The sequence below is a fragment of the Cryptomeria japonica genome, chromosome 2 (genome assembly GCF_030272615.1).
Source record: "Cryptomeria japonica chromosome 2, Sugi_1.0, whole genome shotgun sequence".
Classification (NCBI taxonomy): Eukaryota; Viridiplantae; Streptophyta; class Pinopsida; order Cupressales; family Cupressaceae; genus Cryptomeria; species Cryptomeria japonica.
In genome coordinates this window covers 165,302,845-165,321,295 of record NC_081406.1, presented here as the reverse complement: position 1 = coordinate 165,321,295, position 18,451 = coordinate 165,302,845, and positions in this window count along the sequence as shown.

Genomic DNA, 18,451 nt, shown 5'->3' with positions numbered 1-18,451 from the left:
ACACTTGACTCGGCATTGATCAGTTTTGTCTCTTTCATGTAATGAGCTTCTTCATAAAAGCAAAAAGATTAGGGAATCTTATAGCTATTACTTCAATTAAGTTTAAACCAACCATGGTCAAGGCCAATTTGAACAATTAGGACACCTATTCTCCTAACTAGATTAGAAGTATGGACCTACCCCTTAAACACGTATCTACAATGTGACCTGTGCTCTCTTATTTCTAATGCCAATTTACCTACTCCTAATGCTAGCACTTTTTGAAAAAAGACATTTTTACTTGTTAATTTATTAAGGAATTATATTTCAAGATAGTCCTAGGTCATTAGTAATCATAAAAAAATTCATCTAATGATATCTTAAATCGTTATAGGTGACTACCATAAACATTATACTAATATAGATATTAAAATTCCCATCTTAGGCATTCGGAGTATCTACTTAGTGTGTCTTTGATACTTCTACATTTATAAAGGGATATGACTTAGCATTAAGAAAGTCTTAAACTTTCCATATACTAATAACAAGCCCCAATAGAGGTTTTAAGCACCATCCTTTCTTGAGATTTTGAAATAGGGAAAGGAAAAAAATATTTTGGGAAATCTAAACCATATGAGAAAACAAAACTATTATAGAATAATGTATTTTGATTTCAATCAAGATGAATATTAACTTTGATTTTTTATGGCTTATAATCTCATTCATTTTTCATATACAGCCCCCCTAAACTCTTTAATAGGAATAATTCCCTATTAATATATTTAATTACTAACTAAAAAATAACATTTTTTATGTGTAAATTAAAACATATATGTTTTTTATTGATATCATTATTAATATCAAAACTATGCTAAACTAAAGATGTAATAAACAAAAATTCCCTTCTTATTACATCAGTTTGAACGTAGGGCATAACATTTCAAGGATTGAATGTAGCAACCCTTCTAAAATCTTTATTGAAGAATCTCTACCAGTTTCCCTTGCTCACTCAAGAAACACCAAACTAAACACATCCATGAATCTACTTATTGTCAAACGTATAAAATGTCTACAAATTGATACATACTCTATTATCCACAAGTACACCACTCCTATTTTGAATCAATACAAACTTCATTATTCACAAGAAAAGATACAAACCAATTATGAATCCATACTTACCCAATTATCCACAATAAAATAATCAACCAACTAAGAATTGGAACTAACTCAATTATCCACATAGCAGTAGATTTAAATTACTTATTAAAAAGTATACACTTGAAAAACTATGAATCAAGAAAAACTCAATTATCCACAGGTACAACATACCATGTCTACAAATCAATACAAAATCAATTATTTGAAAACTAAAACTAATTGTGTCATCTCCTTACTCCATGAACGAAATCAAAATAAAAACTAAAACTAGTGCTTTTGTATCATCATTGTGAGGAGAGTCTTAATCATGGATTAAAAAAACACATATTTCTTTCATAGTTTTAGTACTAGTTAAAGAATTTTTTTCATCTTGACATCAGTAAGATCTCTCGCATACTAAACACATTTCCATATCATCTTATTCTCTTATTTTTTAGAAGGGATTATCCTCTAAGAGAACAATGAGAGAGATCACGCAGTAGTATTGGAGGAAATTGATATGACCAATACTACAATTAGTCTCATATACAACCTCCATCATCATACAATATTCCCCATGTTCTACTCCCTTAATAACAATCCTACCATGATCCTACTTGTATATGATATAGATAACATGATTACAACATAAGGACAAAAAGTTAAAGCAACAATTAAAATCACATAGCCAACATAATTTCAAGAATGCCAAATAAAAATAAATAAAAATATGAATTTCAATAATTAAGAAAAAAATTATTCAATTTAATCAACAAATCATATGCAAACAAATATATTTAATTAAAATATTTTTTCTACGTGGCTTACAACCAATTATTAAATAAAAATTTAAATTTTGACACTCGTAAGAAAACTTGAAATTTAAAATTAATAAAATATTAGATTCACAAACTCGAAATTTCACAATTAAATTCACTTTGTGGCTATATCTAGCCACTAAGCAAGGAGAAGGGGTATTTTATACAAAGATGCTAAATGTCTAATATAAAAGATTCTTTTTGCCCAACATGTAAAAATCCCTATCCTTATAAAAATAAAATCTTATCAAAAGTGAATAAACGAGTATCACAATTCAATACTTTTAAGAGTATCACCATAAATTTGCACGCTACTATGAGATTATACGTGAAGTTACAATAATTGATTTTGATGGAGGTTGAGTTTCTCATTAACTTTAGTTATATAAAACCATGAGGTGATAGTTCCTAATGTGACTATACATATAAAACATGATCATAACACATGTATTTATTAAGGGTGTGATGGTTGGCTATGTTCAAAAGGGAAGATCAATACCCACTTCTATCAACTAAGCAATAATCACCCTGTAGGAATATCCATCCTTAACATAAGAGAAGATTATCCTAATGCCCCCCAATATCTTAATCTATCAAGAAGAAGAAAAATATGATAGGATGCCTCTGCAATAGAAACTAGGCCATAATATGGTGGGATGTAGGTTTTCCCATTATAAAATTCATGTGATCATGTAATTGATCATCTTGAGAATCTACATCACATATGTCCACCAGAGTGATCTTGTAAGACTTTGTAGTAGTCAACATTGTCTCAGGGGTAGCCTACATCCAAGGGACTTAACCTAATAATTTTTAGTGATCTTTTTCACCAGTTTTTAACACACACCTGAGTGGAGATAAGGCTTCCAATGTTTATTATTAAGTCTCTTTTCTCTTACTTCAATAATTTCATGAAAAAAATTAAAGAGTTTCACTTATACTTGAGTTGTTAGAACCAATAGTATCCTCATTCTATTTGCGCACAAAAATGAACCCTCCAAGTGCCAAAGGCATCATGATCGACAAGTGAATCCTTTCTATCTTGCCCTGAGATTATGCATCTCAGTAATGAAAATTCTTTGTATCTTACCGTAAGGTTGTGCGCCTTAGTTTTGCAAGTCCTATTAGGAGTTGTGAGATCCTCAGTCTTGAGCCTAAAGAATTTTAATTAGTTATTCATATTGTGAGTGTCATTATCACTATGGTTTATACCTTCTTGAGTTTTCCACAAAAATCGGGTATTCTTATGTGTGTTGTGCTTTATTTTTTCATGTTTCATATTTGCATAGATAATATAATTGTAATTTGGTGTTTAAGTTATTATAAGGTTTGGATTGATTGACACCCCCACTCCAATCTTGTGGTGTGTTAAAAAATTGGCATCAAAGTGAGGTTCCTCTATGATAAGTTTACTCGCTTGAGAAATGTACAATGGTGTAGGCCTTGTATTTCAAGCCACCAAGGTTTGATGATACAAATTACTCTTCCTGGAATTCATAGATGGAATATTGTTTGATTTCTCTATTGTTTTCAAGGAATATGGGACATTATCAAAATTGGTTGTACTACTTTGAATGGTGGTCCTACTACTTTAGATGAGGGCAAGAATCATTAAAATAATGCCAATGCAATCAATGCCCTTGCTAGTAATTTGAGTGAATCAAATTTTTTTGAAGATAACTAAATGCACAAGTGTAAAGAAAATCTAGGATAAGTTGATTAGCATAAATTGAGATGAGAATAAGTCAAGATGCATAATATAAAGTATATCTTTGAGACACTAAGGATGTCTAAAGATGAGAACATTGAAGGTTACCAACACCAAGTGAATGAGATAGTAAATGCAATTACAAGTAATGGTGGAAAAATTGATGAATGTGAAGTTAAAAAAGTGTTGAGAATGCTACCTAAATTCTATAAACCGAGGAAGTATGCCATTAAAAGAAAGTCACGATGTAGCATCCTAAATAGTACTCCCTTACAATTCAATCCACACTTTGGGCCCTCATCTTAGCATTCATCCCCCAATACTTAAATGAGACCTAACTATGATTACATCATGCAAATATCGCTTTATTTTACTTCATACATCAAATGGCCCCTTAATACAACCCTAAAATAAGGTAGGACTAGGCGAGGCGCCCTGGTCCTCATTGGGACCATGGTGCCATTCTATGGTCCTGCTTATTTGGGCCCCATTTTGAACCCCTTTGGCATTTTCAAATTTGAGTAGGAAACCTATCCCCATGTCAGCCTATGTAAGAAATTTAGCATCATGTTTTTTGATGGGCAAGTATATAAGGAGGTGTTCCCCTCTCATTTGCATATACATGGAAGATAAAAGATAGAAGAGACAAGGATACAAGTGCAAAATTATAATCATAAAGCATTCCTATAGGTTTTCAAGGTTGCATTCTTCATTCATCAATTGTGGAGCAACATTACATCATTCATATGCAAGAATTTGTGTGTGACTAGGCTTTTGTCATGTTCATGTCATTTCATGCAACATATGTGATTACATTCAATAATCAAAGCATAATTATCAGTCATTGTAGATCTAAGGTATATCCTTCCATTGTTTATTTTAGTATTTGCAATATTTCAATCAAGGTTAATTCCTTAACTGGGGTTTGACTTAGGAAAACCCATATTCCCAACCTATTTCCCTTTATTTCTATGTGCAGGAAATAGGTACGAAGTTGTGATCTTCAGAATCAACATCATTTACAGAGACAAATCAATCCCCTTTGCTGTACGAAAATCTAGGAGGACCAAGGCAAATTTTGCCACGGTGCTGTCATTTTCAGAGCTCTTTTGGGGATCATATCCGAGTCTACTTACATTTCTCATATCTAGGTGCATTCCTCAATCTAACGATTGTAACTTGTTTTTTATGTTATTACCTTCATTTCTATCACTTTACCGAAATTCCAGCAATTCAACTCACAAAAGAAGGAAAACTAATTCACCCCCTTGAATCCAATCAGTACTTTCAGTCCTTATCTTTGTTGGTTTGTGACTAGATCTATTGGATTTAACCCTCTTTTGAATGTAATAGGTCCCCAAGCAAAATATTAGCACTTTTCATCCTTCTTGTAGTGGAAACCCTAATTTTTCACCCCATTACATTTTGGTGTACCCGACTCTTTACACTTTAATTTTTTATTTATGTTCTTAGGTCTAAAATCTGTATGCATTTAAAATTCAAAATTTCCAATCACAAGTTGAATTTCCAATTAAATTTCAAAAAATTAGAGGTTAAATTCATAAAAACCCTAATTTTGAAATTTAAAATTGAGCTTGTGGGTTGTTTTAATTTGGATCTAGGTGTTTTCAAATTTCAAATTCAAATTTTCATTCACAAGTTTAATTTCCAATTAAATTTTAAAATTTAGAGGTTAAATTCACAAAAATCCTTATTTTTAAATTTAAAATTGAGCTTGTAGGTTACTTTAATTTGGATTAATTATTTAGATCTAGGTGTTTTAAAATTTAAAATTTAAATTTTGATTCACAGGTTTTATTTCCAATTAAATTTTAAAATTTAGAGGTTAAATTCAAACAAAACCCTAATATTTAGATTTAAAATTGAATTTGTGGGTTGTCAAAATTTGGATCAATAATTTGAAAGATTTGATTTGGGAACATTTTAATTATAAAATTTGCACTCATAGATCTCATTTTAATTAAATTACATAAATTAAGAGGTTTAATTCATAAAAATCCTAATTTATTAATTTGATTTTTGGGTTGCATAAATTTTTCCAAATTCACAAATCAAATTGTTTCATTAATTTGTTAATCAATCACTTAAAAAAAAATTCCATTGTTTAATCACAATTTCCAAAATTGAAATTCAAAATTTTTCCCCCTTAATTAAGTTTTCATGCATAAATTGAGTGAATATTACTTTGTTACATGACATATGATTTTCTTGTTTGATCATAAGTACATATGGACTTCTTATCTTATTTTTCTAGTTCAATTTTAAGTTACATTGAAGATGTTAATGATGTTCCCTTTCATGCATATGATGATAAGTTAGTTCTCTCTTTCATTTATAGCTATGATGTACCCTCTCCCAAAATTGATCTCATTAATAAGGGCACATTGGTGCAAAAAGGGAATATGAACACTTCTTTCAAAGATCTCCCTCTTAAAGATGAATCTTTGGAGAATCGTGTTCCTTCTTCTCCTAAGATGTACCTCCCTCTTAAGGATTATTTGGTGCAAGAGGATGATATTGTAGCTACTTTTCCTAGCAATACCACACCTTCTTTTCACTATCTTCCCCCTAGAGATGAGGCATTAAGGACATATGATAGGCCCTTTCCTAATGTTGTTTTAATCATAGAGATACCTTAGAGAAAGAGGATGATACAATGCTCTCTCTCCCAAAATTGAAGAACCAAATAAAGATCAAATCAATGAAATCATATTACTGAGAACCCTAAGATTGTTCCTAATTACCGTGTTGTGCCTTGCACATAATAATGAAGTGTTTTCTTTAGAAACTGATGAGAACATGCAAATTTAAGCATAATATTATTTGTTCGTTCCTACAAACTTCTCTTCAATTCAGAGAAATACACCATCTCCTACTAAAGAAGTTCCTAAAGAAGAACTCTTGGAGGATGATTGGGGGTCCTTAGATTTCACACCTTCTTTTTGTAGAAAATCTAAGATGCTTGAATTTGATACACAAAATTTTTATCCTAAAAAATGTCTAGAAATTGATTCGGCCTCTTTAAACTTCAATCCAATTTCACCTAACAGTAAACCCTCTCTTGATCCTACACATGGATACAATGGACAAGTTCTAGGATGTGTGCAACAAATTCTTGAAAGTCATGAGAAATCAAACTTTTCTAATGAAAAGCTAGGTTTCCAACCTCTTCCTTTGTCAACATCCCCTCCATTTTCTAGTGAGTCCACTTCTTCTCATTCTAATATGGCATTACAACAAAATAATGTTTTATCTGATCCACTTCATGCCAATTTAATCTCTCTTCTTTGGCCTACATGAAGAAGGAAACGTAGACAACATCTTGAAAATTCTTCTTTTTTCAAGCATCATCAAATTTATGGCCATTCTACTAATGAGTGTAAGGCTTTGAAAAATAAAATAAAGCATTATATTAATTTAGGGATCATAAAAGTAACATGTAAAAATGAATGGCATATTTCTCATAATCATTTGGAATAACATTCAAGTTCCTATTATGTTGATTCTCACTATGGGACATTGTTAGGCTACCTATGTTGGCCATTTGGAGGAATTGATTATGTGTTGCATTGATGTTTTGACATTGATGTCAACACTAGTTGCTTTGGTTTTTTACCGGTATCCCTTTGGTCCCAGTAGGTTGATTGGTTTCTGGTTGGTATGAACTGGTATACTCCGGTATGCTTTGGCTTATGGAATTGGCTTAGATATGCTACTCATGCTACTTAGATATATGTTCAGTTAATTGGTATTGTTCTGGTGATCGGATGTCAACTTATATGTTGGTAAGCCTAGTTTGTTCATCCAATGAGGGTTTCACTAGCAGAGCTTTGATGAAGATCTTTTGATGGTATGCATAAGTGGTGTTGGTGCAGCTTCTAGTTGAGTTTCAAGATGTTTATGGTTATCATGTTCATGTTCCAATTGATCAGTGGTGTTGCATTTAACTTTGGACCTATTCTGTACTATCTAGGTTATGGAATAGCTTAATATAACGTGGTGTTTGGTCTTCTCAATGTGTTTCCTGGATGACTTATGGGTTGGATATTTTTTTTTTGGCTTTTGGTTGACATGTTTTGTAATTATGTAATTTCTTTATTGTCTGGTGGCCGACCTTATTATTTATGATTGAGGGTTTGTATATATATGATGTAAGATCTCATTGTAGATCATGTAAGGATGATAGGATGATATAGGAGCAAATAATGTAATAATCATTCATGCAAAAGATTTGGTCAATCATTGGTGATCAAGTTGGGTTTATGGAAGAGGATTAAGTCCTCTGGTTTTGATCTTAACCAGAATTGTACTCAGGAATTGGAGATGCTATCATTGTAGTTCATTCTTCCTTTCAGATTGTAGTCTAGATTTTTATGTATTCAGTGAGACTCCTTTTGTAATGAGCAGAGTGCTCTAGGTTGTTGGCCTTCCTGCAAGTGAATTCCCCTCAATTTGTAATTACATACTTACAGCAAAAGTATTATTTGACTGTGGGTAGGCTTCCCACCGTGGTTTTTCCCTTTACCGAGTTTTCCACGTACAAATCTTGGTGTCATGTGGATGGTATTTATTCTCTAATTGTTGTTTATGCTTAATTGGTATATCTGCTATTTCGGTAATTGGTTTATGCATTCTGGTATTGATGTTTTGGGTTCTGGTATTAAATTTTTAATTTCTTAAAGTTCCGGTAATCTAGTGACAACTAATTCACCCCTCCTCTTAGTTGTCCTCCGGTTATTTGAATTGTCTAACAATTGGTATCAGAGCTCTGGTCCTCTCTGCAAAATCTTAACCGCTTGAGGAAGATCCTATGACATCTAATAGTTCAAGTTCATCTAGTTCAGTTGTTGTTGTCTTTCGGAGAGAAATTCCTAGGCTTGAGGGAACAAATTATAGAGTATGGAAGATTCGAATGGAGACTCATCCGAGATGTCTTGGTAAGGAAATTTGGGAGATCACAGAGAATGGAGTAACACCTTTTAATCCAACATCTGGCAATCCTCCTCCGGTAAACTTGGATAAGGAGCTTGAAAATGATTGTAGATCTAGAGAAGCCCTCTTGTGTGCACTTTCTGATCAACAAATAATGAGATTAACCGATGAATCATCTGCAAAGGCTATATGGGATAAGTTGGAGACTCTAAATGAAGGTTACCCTACTATTAAGATTGCTAAACTTGATGGTTATCGGGCGAGGTATGAAAATTTGAAGATGGAAGAAGATAAAAGGATTACTAAATTCATGGAAAGGGTAAATGAAATTGTCATGGTAATTCAATGTTATGGTGGATCTCTGAGTGAAGATGAAATAGTTTCTAAGGTTTTGAGAGCTTTACCACCGGCTTATAAGATGAAGGCTATTGCAATTAATGAATTGAGAACAATGGCTAATACTTCTGTCAATAGAGATATCTTGGTTGGGAAATTATCTTCTTTTGAGCTTGAAGAATTTGGACCTTTTGGAGCTATGAATTCGAAACCTTCTTTTCATGCATTTACATCATCAACTGGCAAGCAAGATTGAAAAGCTTTGTATGCAAAGGAATTGGATGATATGAAAAGAGAAGATGAAGAATTTGAGCAACTTGAAGCCCTATTTTCTAGAAGAGTGCCTAAAGGACCGATAGGAAGTAAGTATGAAGGAAAGTCGCCTTTTAAATGTTTTGCTTGTAATAAGATAGGTCATTTTGCATCTAGATGTCCTGAAAGGAATTGAAAATTTGAAGAAAGAGCTATAAGATCTTTTAAGCCTAACCCTAGATATTAGAACAAGCATAAGTACAGGAAAAAATAGAGACAAATCATGTTACTATGCAGATGAGGAAGGTGTGACTACCGGCACAAGACTCTGCTAGTGGTTCTGATAATGGAAAGGAATGGGTGTTCTTGGCTATCAAGGAAAATGATTCGGCACTGGAAGAGAATGTACCTAAAGAAAAGACCCTTGCTGCTAAAATTGAAAATAAGGATGAATGGGTAATTGATAGTGGATGTTCACATCATATGACTGAAGATAAAAGGAAGTTTCGATCTTTGCAAGAATTTGATGGCGGTATGGTCAAATTTGGAGATGACAAAGTATACATGATCAAAGGAAGAGGAACTATATCATTAGATGGTAAGCACAATACTGATAATGTTTATTATGTTGAAGGTTTAAGGCATAATAGTTTGAGTGTAGGACAGTTGGTGGATAAGGGATTTCAATTACAATTCAAGGATGGAAAATGCAAAATCATTAATATATCTGGATTGGAGATTACAACCGGTACTCGGACAAAAGGTAATATATTTCATTTGAATTCCGATGAGAAGACATGCTTGATGGCACAAATGTATGCGAGTTGGTTTTGGCATAAAAGGCTATGTCATGTGAATTTTGATTGCATTGTAAAGATTAGTTCAATTAAGGTAGTTAGAGATAGACCTAAGATCATGAAGCCCTATAATCCGGTATGTAAAGAATGTCAAGTGGGAAAATAGGTCAGAACCTCTTTTAGGAGTATATAAGACAAATCTAATGATATTCTTGATCTTATTCATACTGATTTGTGTGGTCCTACTAGAATCAAAATATTTCAATGTGATAGATATTTTATGCTAATCATTGATGATTATTCTAGAATGATGTGGGTTATGTTTCTAAGGGAAAAATCTGAGGCTTTTGAAAAGTTTAAAATATTTAAAGCTAAGGTTGAAACTAAGACAACATTGAAGATCAAGTGCTTAAGGTCAGATCATGGAGGATAATTCACTTCCGGTGAGATTAACAACTTTTGTGAGAGACATGGCACAAGGAGACAATTTTCTGCTCTCTACACACCTCAGCAAAATGGAGTTGTGGAAAGGAAGAAAAGAACTATCTTGGATCTTGCTATAACTATGATGATGGAAGCTAATCTACCTCATATCTACTAGAGAGAAGTAGTGAGCACAATAGTTTATACATTCAATAGAGTTCATATCAAAGGAGAAACTGGTAAGACAACTTATGAATTATGGTTTGGCAATACACCTATAGTTGACTACTGTTGGCATTGCATGAAGATTGCATTGATAAAGTGTAGTGTTGTCATTTATGTCAATAGCAATCGGTAATGAAGATGTATTGCAACCAGTAATGATGCAGTAAAGCAACCAGTAGTAAAGCAGTGAAGGCAACCGATATTATTATTGAAGCACAAAGATCAATCAGTAACCCTAACCAATTGATAAGAAAAACCCTAACTAATGGAGCTTGGAGAATTGGTTGTGATGATCTATGACCAAATGATGATCAGAGATGAAGATGCCACGTATGCATGATGCATGTGATAAGTTTTGAAGTGGATTTGGCACGTAGAGATAACCATTTATCTTGGGAATGATCAATTACATAGCATGAAGTGAAAAATGCATGATGAGCTACAGGATCCAATGTGCGGTGATCTAGGAGCAGTTGAAGTTGTCTAGAGAAATGTGTATTTGATTGCTATATAATCTAACGGTCAAAATTGAACCGATATGTTTATAATTTCTATGAGATTTGTAGGTTTTGTGTTGTTTTACCAGCCTATTGTATTTATTTTTAAGGTCGATGAATTATTTGTAATTGTGTTGGCAAATTTGGTTAAATGGGATTGTTGCCAAACTAGGAGGTGTGTCTGCAGAATATTGTGAAGGCACATAGGAGCAGAAAAGGAACCGAGTAAGAAAGGAAGTGCTATTAACATATTAGAAAACAACCTGTTGTTCTCTAACCATTACAACAGTTAAATCCCTTAACTGGATAAGCGCTAACATGCTTGTTGTTGAAATCCTCTAACCAGGTGATCCATTAGCTTGGATTTGAAATCCTCCACTGAGGTTACCTCTAATAGGGTATTACTGTTAATAGGGTATTGTAGTCAATCCACTAAACAGGTGGTCCTTAACTGGATCTGTTCTTAACAGGACATTATTGTATAAGCTTCTAACAAGGCTTGGCTGCTAACGGGCCAAAATTTAGAAGAGTTCAGAATACTTGTGGGTATTCATCCCCACCATGGTTTTCCTCATTTGGGTTTCCACGTGAAAAATCATTGTGTCAAGTGGTGAATGATTTTGTGGATGTGTTTTTTATATGGTTGATATAAATGAGTGGTAAATCCACTTAGATATGTTTAGATGATCGAAAATGATCTGAAATGAGCTATTACTGATATTAGTAAAGTGGTTAAATGGTATTTGAGTTTCACATTTGTTGCATTGTATCATTGATGCTTTGGTCAACTGATAAAGTTTGACAGTGCAGTTGTAGTTTTTGATACAATGACTAAACCGGTTAGTTAGTGATTGGATTATGAGTTGAAAGTTTGTTTGGTGAAAGCTTAGTTTATTTTCTATCTACTCATTCACCACCTCCCTCTCAGTAGTTGACCAGATCCTTATAGTTTCATCATATTATCAATTGGTATTAGAGTTGTCCAGGTCCTCTTGAGTCTAAGCTTAATAGCTTGAGGAAAAGATCTAGGAGAACATGATGAAGAGAGAACATCCGAAGTTCAATGGGGAAAACTACAGACTTTGGAGTGATAGGATGAAGATCTATATCAAGAGATTAGGAAGTCAATATTGGGAATATGTTGTTACTAAATATAACTTGCCTAGTGGGATTCTAATAGATGATCAAAAGAAGGAGCAACAGGAGAACAATCAAGCATTGGAGGCCACCATCAGTTCCTTGTCCGATTCAGAATATGTTGATGTTCATGGATTAGAGACTAAATATGAAGTTTGGAAGAAACTGGAAGATATCTATAGCAATGATGAGCATGTTAAGATTGCCAAGGAAGAGATCCTGAGAGGAAAATTTGATGATATGCAGATGACTAAAAGAGAAAAAATTCAATAGTATGGTTAGAGGATCAAGGAGATAGTCGGAGAAATCAAAAGTGTTGGAATCACAGTGGAGGATACCATAGTGGTTAGCAAGGTGTTGAGAACCTTTCTATCAGTCTATGCTATGCGAGTTGTAGCCATTCAGGAACTCAAATCTATTGATAAGACAAAGGTAACTCTTGACTCTATCATTGGTAAATTAACTCCATTTGAATTAAATGGTTTTAATGGAAGTGTTTAGAGATCAGAATCTACATTTAGAGCCTTACTCTCAACCTCACCGATAAGGAAAAGCAGAGAAGTGAGCTACAGTCATGAGTCTAGATCCAGTAGAGAGGTAGATGATGAAGATAGTCTGATTGAGCTTAAAGCATTGTTGGCCAAGTGGTTACCCAGAGGTACTGGTAAGTACAGAGGTAAATTACCACTGAAGTGTTTTGCATGTAACCGGATTGGACATATTGTTGCTAACTTTCCAAATGGTGATAATGAGGAAAAATGTGACAAGTATAGGAAGTATAAAGGAAAAGGTAAAAGAAATTGTCTTGTTGAAGTGGATGGAGGAATTACAGATGAAGAATCTGAGGAAGATGCAAATGAGAACATTGTATTTTTGCTATTAAAGAATAGATAATAGATCAGAAGGCATTGGTCTCTCACAAGGATAGTTTAGATGACTGGATTAGAGATAGTGGTTGTTCACATCACATGACCGGTGATCGAAGTAAGCTTCTTACTTTGAGGGAATTTGATGGAGGTGTTGTGAGCTTTGGTAATGATTCACCTTGCATGGTGAAAGGGAAAGGACCCATCTCTCTGAATGGTAAGAGTAGTGCAGATGATGTCTACTGGGTTGAAGGACTGAAACACAATCTTTTGAGTGTTGCTCCACTCAATGATAAAGGTTACCCACTGGAATTCAAGAGTGGAGTGTGCAATATTTATGGAAGCAAAGGTGAACTTATTGAAACTAGCAAACAAAGAAGAGGTAACTTGTTTCATTTAAACTCTAAAGTCAATAGTTGATTAATGGAAAATGTAGAAGATAGTTGGCTTTGCCATCGGAGATTCTGTCATGTAAATTTTGATAACATTGTAAGATTCAGTAAGTCCAAATTAGTAAGAGGTTTGCCATAGTTGGACAAACTGGTGAATGCTTTGTGCAAGGAATGTTAGTTAGGGAAAATGAAATCCTCAACCTTCAAGAGAAAATATTTCTCAGCTAAACATTTGCTATATTTGGTTCGTACCGACCTTTGTGGACCAATGAGGACTAGGATTATTCAAGGTGATCGGTACTTCATGATATTTACTGATGATTGTTCAAGAATGATGTGGGTTATATTCTTGAAAGATAAGATATAAGCATTTAGCAAGTTTAAAGCATTCAGAGCATTGATTGAAAATGAAAGTTGAAGAGAACTTAAGTTCTTAAGAACTAATCAAGGTGGTGAATTTACTTTAGAGGAATTCACTAGATAGTGTGAAAACAATGGAATTAAGAGGCAGCTTTTTGCACCAAGGACACCACAACATAATGGTATTGCAGAAAGGAATAACCAGTCAGTAGTTGAATCTGCTAGGATTATGCTAATTCAAGGAGGTGTAGCTAAGACATTCTGGAGAGAAGTTGTCAGTAAAATTGTTTATATAATGAACCAGATACTGGTTAAAAGAGGTAAAGGCAAAACTCCCTATGAGTACTAGTATGGTAGATCACCTAATGTCAGTCATTTTAAAAAAATTGGTAGCAGATATTTTATCAAAAGAAGTGATTATATTAGTAAGGTTGATGCCAAGAGTGATGAAGGCATATTTCTTGGTTACCCCACCAAGAGCAAAGCTTATAATTGTTTTAAAAACCAGACTAAGAAGATAATTGAAAGTATCAATGTCTGAGTTGATGAATTTCTTGAGAAATCAAAAGAAACCAGCAAGGAGAATGAAGAAGAAGAACCTTACACACTATTTTTGGAACTGGAACCAGTGAAGCCAAAAGTTAGTGAACTGAATAGAGAATCCCCAGTTCAACCGAAAAAGGAAGGTCCAGCAGAAGATGAAGAAAGTGAAGAAGAAGAAGAACCTGGAAATCAAGATCATGTTATTCCAAGGTATGTTAGACTCAATCATAGCCATGATCAGATTATTGAATACAAGAATGCAAGTGTGATATCTAGAACAAGGCTTAGAGAAAACTCATGTATGATTTCCACCATTGAGCCTAGAACAACAAAAGAAGCCTTTGGAGATGAACACTCGATCAAGGCAATGGAAGAAGAACTTGACCAGATAGCGAAGAACAATACATGGTTATTGGTATCTAGACCAGAGAACAAGAATGTAATAGGTACAAAATGGGTATTCAAAAATAAACTAAATGAAGATGGAGTTGTGGTTAGGAATAAAGCTAGACTGGTATGCAAAGGATATGCACAAGAAGAAGGTGAAGACTGTGGTGAGACATTTGCACCAGTTGAAAGATTGGAAGGAGTTAATACTCTACTTGCATTTGCAACATACAGAGGATTCAAAGTATATTAGATGGATGTGAAATTAGCATTCCTAAATGGAATATTGGAAGAGGAAGTCTACATAAAACAACCAGATGGTTATGCTTTAACTGTGGAAAAGGATATGGTGTGCAAATTACATAAGGAATTATATGGATTGAAGCAAGCACCAAGAGCATGGTATGAAACATTGAACTCTCACTTAGTGAAGATAGGTTTTCAAAGAACCAGTGAAGATAGTAACATATATCTCAAGACAGAAGGAGATAAGATACTGGTAAGGGAGGTATTTTTGGATGATATCATTTTTGGAGGAAATGATGATATGTGTCATGATTTTGCTAATGAAATGAAGAGTGAATTTGAGATGTCATTGGTAGGTGAGATAAAAAAAATTATAGTTTTGCAAATCCAATAGATGAAGGAAGGTATTTTTATCACACAGTCCAAATATGTGAAAGAACTGTTGAAGACTTTTGGAATGGGAGACTGTAAACCATTTGGAACACCAATGGTTTGTTAGGACCCGGAAGGCAACTAAGAGGAGGGGGCTGAATAAGTTGTCTATTAATTTCAACCAAAGTATAACTTAATCAAACTTGATGCATAATACTGGTAAACCAGATTTAATGTTGGTTAAGATATTAAACATTAATATCAATACCGGTGAAACTTAATGCATAAACAGAAAGAGAAACAACATCCACAACACATAACACAGAGATTTGTATGTGGAAACCCTATAAGGAAAAATACAGTGGGAAACCTTACCAACAATCAGATGATACTACTGCAAATAGTATGTGTATACAAATGGGGTCTACACATGCAGAAAGGCTAACCGCCTAGAGCTCACTGCTCAATCACAAAATAGGAGTCACACTGACTACAATTGGATGGTTAAATCCAATGATAATGTACTGCTCAAAGTAGCATCTCCAATGCTGGATTGAGTACTGGTTAAGCTCTAATAATCACCCTTCAAACCTTCCTTGAACCTTCTCTATAGTCTGCTCATATGATCTTCAATATTCGTACATACCATGTTACAATACCATAACATTACATACCATATACCATCACATATGACATGCCTTCTCATCTCACAAATGAGATCTTATATATATACCCGAACCTAAGACCAAATGTGTAGGTCGGTTCACTAAGAATATTACAATTAAATCAATTACAAATAAGTCAATATGTGATGCACCATGTCATCTCAATACATTTACAACAATATCCAATCAATAAATCATCTCCATAATGTGTAGTGCTGATCTAGAATAGATAATGCATATTGGTCCATAACCTAGACCAATTTACCGGTAACAACAAATATGTCAACCCGATTAGACCAATAACCAAAACACCAAACCCAAGTATCCAAACCATGTCTTCAACATAATCAAGTGATCTTCAGATGATAACAATTCATCCTAAGTGCCGATGAACAATATACCCGTGACTATGCATAAGTCACTGAACTTGCTAGTGAACACAATGTGCTTGTTCAACATAATCAAAGATATTCAGAAGGATAAGTGTTGACATAAATGACAAAACTAATGCAACACATCCATAATACCAACATGGTTATAGGCTGTAAATTGTTTAAGGAAGAGGAATCTGCATCAGTTGTTGAAAAGGAGTATAGCTCCATGATAGGTAAAATATATTATGTTGTCCACAACATATCGAACATTGCTCATGTAGTAGGATTGGTTGCCAGATTTCAGAAAAGTACGAAGGAGACACACATGGTTGCAACCAAAAGAAGTTTTAGATACTTGAAAGGCACAATTGATTATGGATTAAGGTATCCATATGCAGGAGACTTTGATTTAAAAGTCTATATGGATGTAGATGGGGCAGTAAATGTTGAAGACAAGAAGAGTACAACAAGAGGAGCATTTTTTCTTGGAGGCAGACTAGCATCTTCGAGTAGCAAGAAACAGAGTTGTATCTCTCAATCAACTACATAAGTTGAATATGTTGCAACTTACATGAATTGTACCCAAGCAATTTGGTTGAAACACATTTTGGCAGGTTTCAAGTTGAAGATATCAGAACCGGTAAGAATTTTTTGTGATAACATAAGTGCTATAAATATTTCAAAGAACCCGGTGTTGCATGCTAGAGCAAAGCATATTGAGTTGAAGTATCATTTTATGAGAGAGAAAGTGCAAAGTAAAGATGTGTCACTGGAGCATGTATATACTAAAGAGCAACTAGCATATATCTTTACTAAACCTCTACCTAACGCTACATTTGAGTATCTTAGAGGTAAGTTAGGGGTTGTACCCCTACATGAAGTCAATTAAGTAGATGGGAAAGCCATCAATCCCAGAGCCTATTGAAAATATTGAAGCAAGATTGGTGAACAGTGGAGATACTCCATAGGGGAAGTAACTAGTTACAGATCGGTGAAGCATGGATGGCAACTAGAATAGTTTACCTTCACTTTGGCATTGTTGTCAAAGGGGGGGAAGAACTGTATATGATTGATAGCTAGTTACCAACTGAATACATGGAGATACAGTTGAAGGAGAGTATATGAAAAATGTAAACCAAGAATCCTATACCTCTGTATATGCTTTACTTTGAATCATCACAATCAATGGGTATTGATATTTGTATTGTAATCAATGCCAAAGGGGGAGAATGTTGGTATTGCATGAAGATTGTATTGATAAAGTATAGTGTTGTCATTGATGTTAATCGTAACTGGTAATGAAGATGTATTCCAACCAGTAATGATGTGTGAAGCAACTGGTAGTAAAGAAGTGAAGGCAACCGATATTATTATTGAAGCAGAGAGATCAACCAGTAACCCTAACCATTTGATAAGAAAAACCCTAACCGTTGGAGCTTGGAGAATCGGTTGTGATGATCTATGACCGAATGATGATTGGAGATGAAGATGACACATATGCATGATGCACGTGATGAGTTTTGAAGTGGATTTGGTGTGTAGAGATAACCGTTTATCTTGGGAATGATCAATTGCATATCATGAAGTGAAAAATGTGTGATGAGCTACAGGATCCAATGTACGGTGATCCAGGAGCGGTTGAAGTTGTCTAGAACAATGTGTAATTGATTGCTATGTAATCTAATGGTCAAGATTGAACCGATATGTTTGTAATCTCTATGAGATTTGTAGGATTTGTGTCGTGCTACCCACCTATTGTAAATTTTTTTAAGGTTGATGAATTGTTTATAATTGTGTTGGCATATTTGGTTAAGTGTGATTCTTTCTGAACCAAGAGGTGTGTTTGCAGAATATTGTGAAGGTAGATAGGAGCATAAAAGGATATGATTAAGCAAGGAAGTGCTATTACCAGATCAGCGAAGAACCTATTGTTCTCTAACCATTACAACAGTTAAATCCCTTAACCGAGTAATCTTTAATA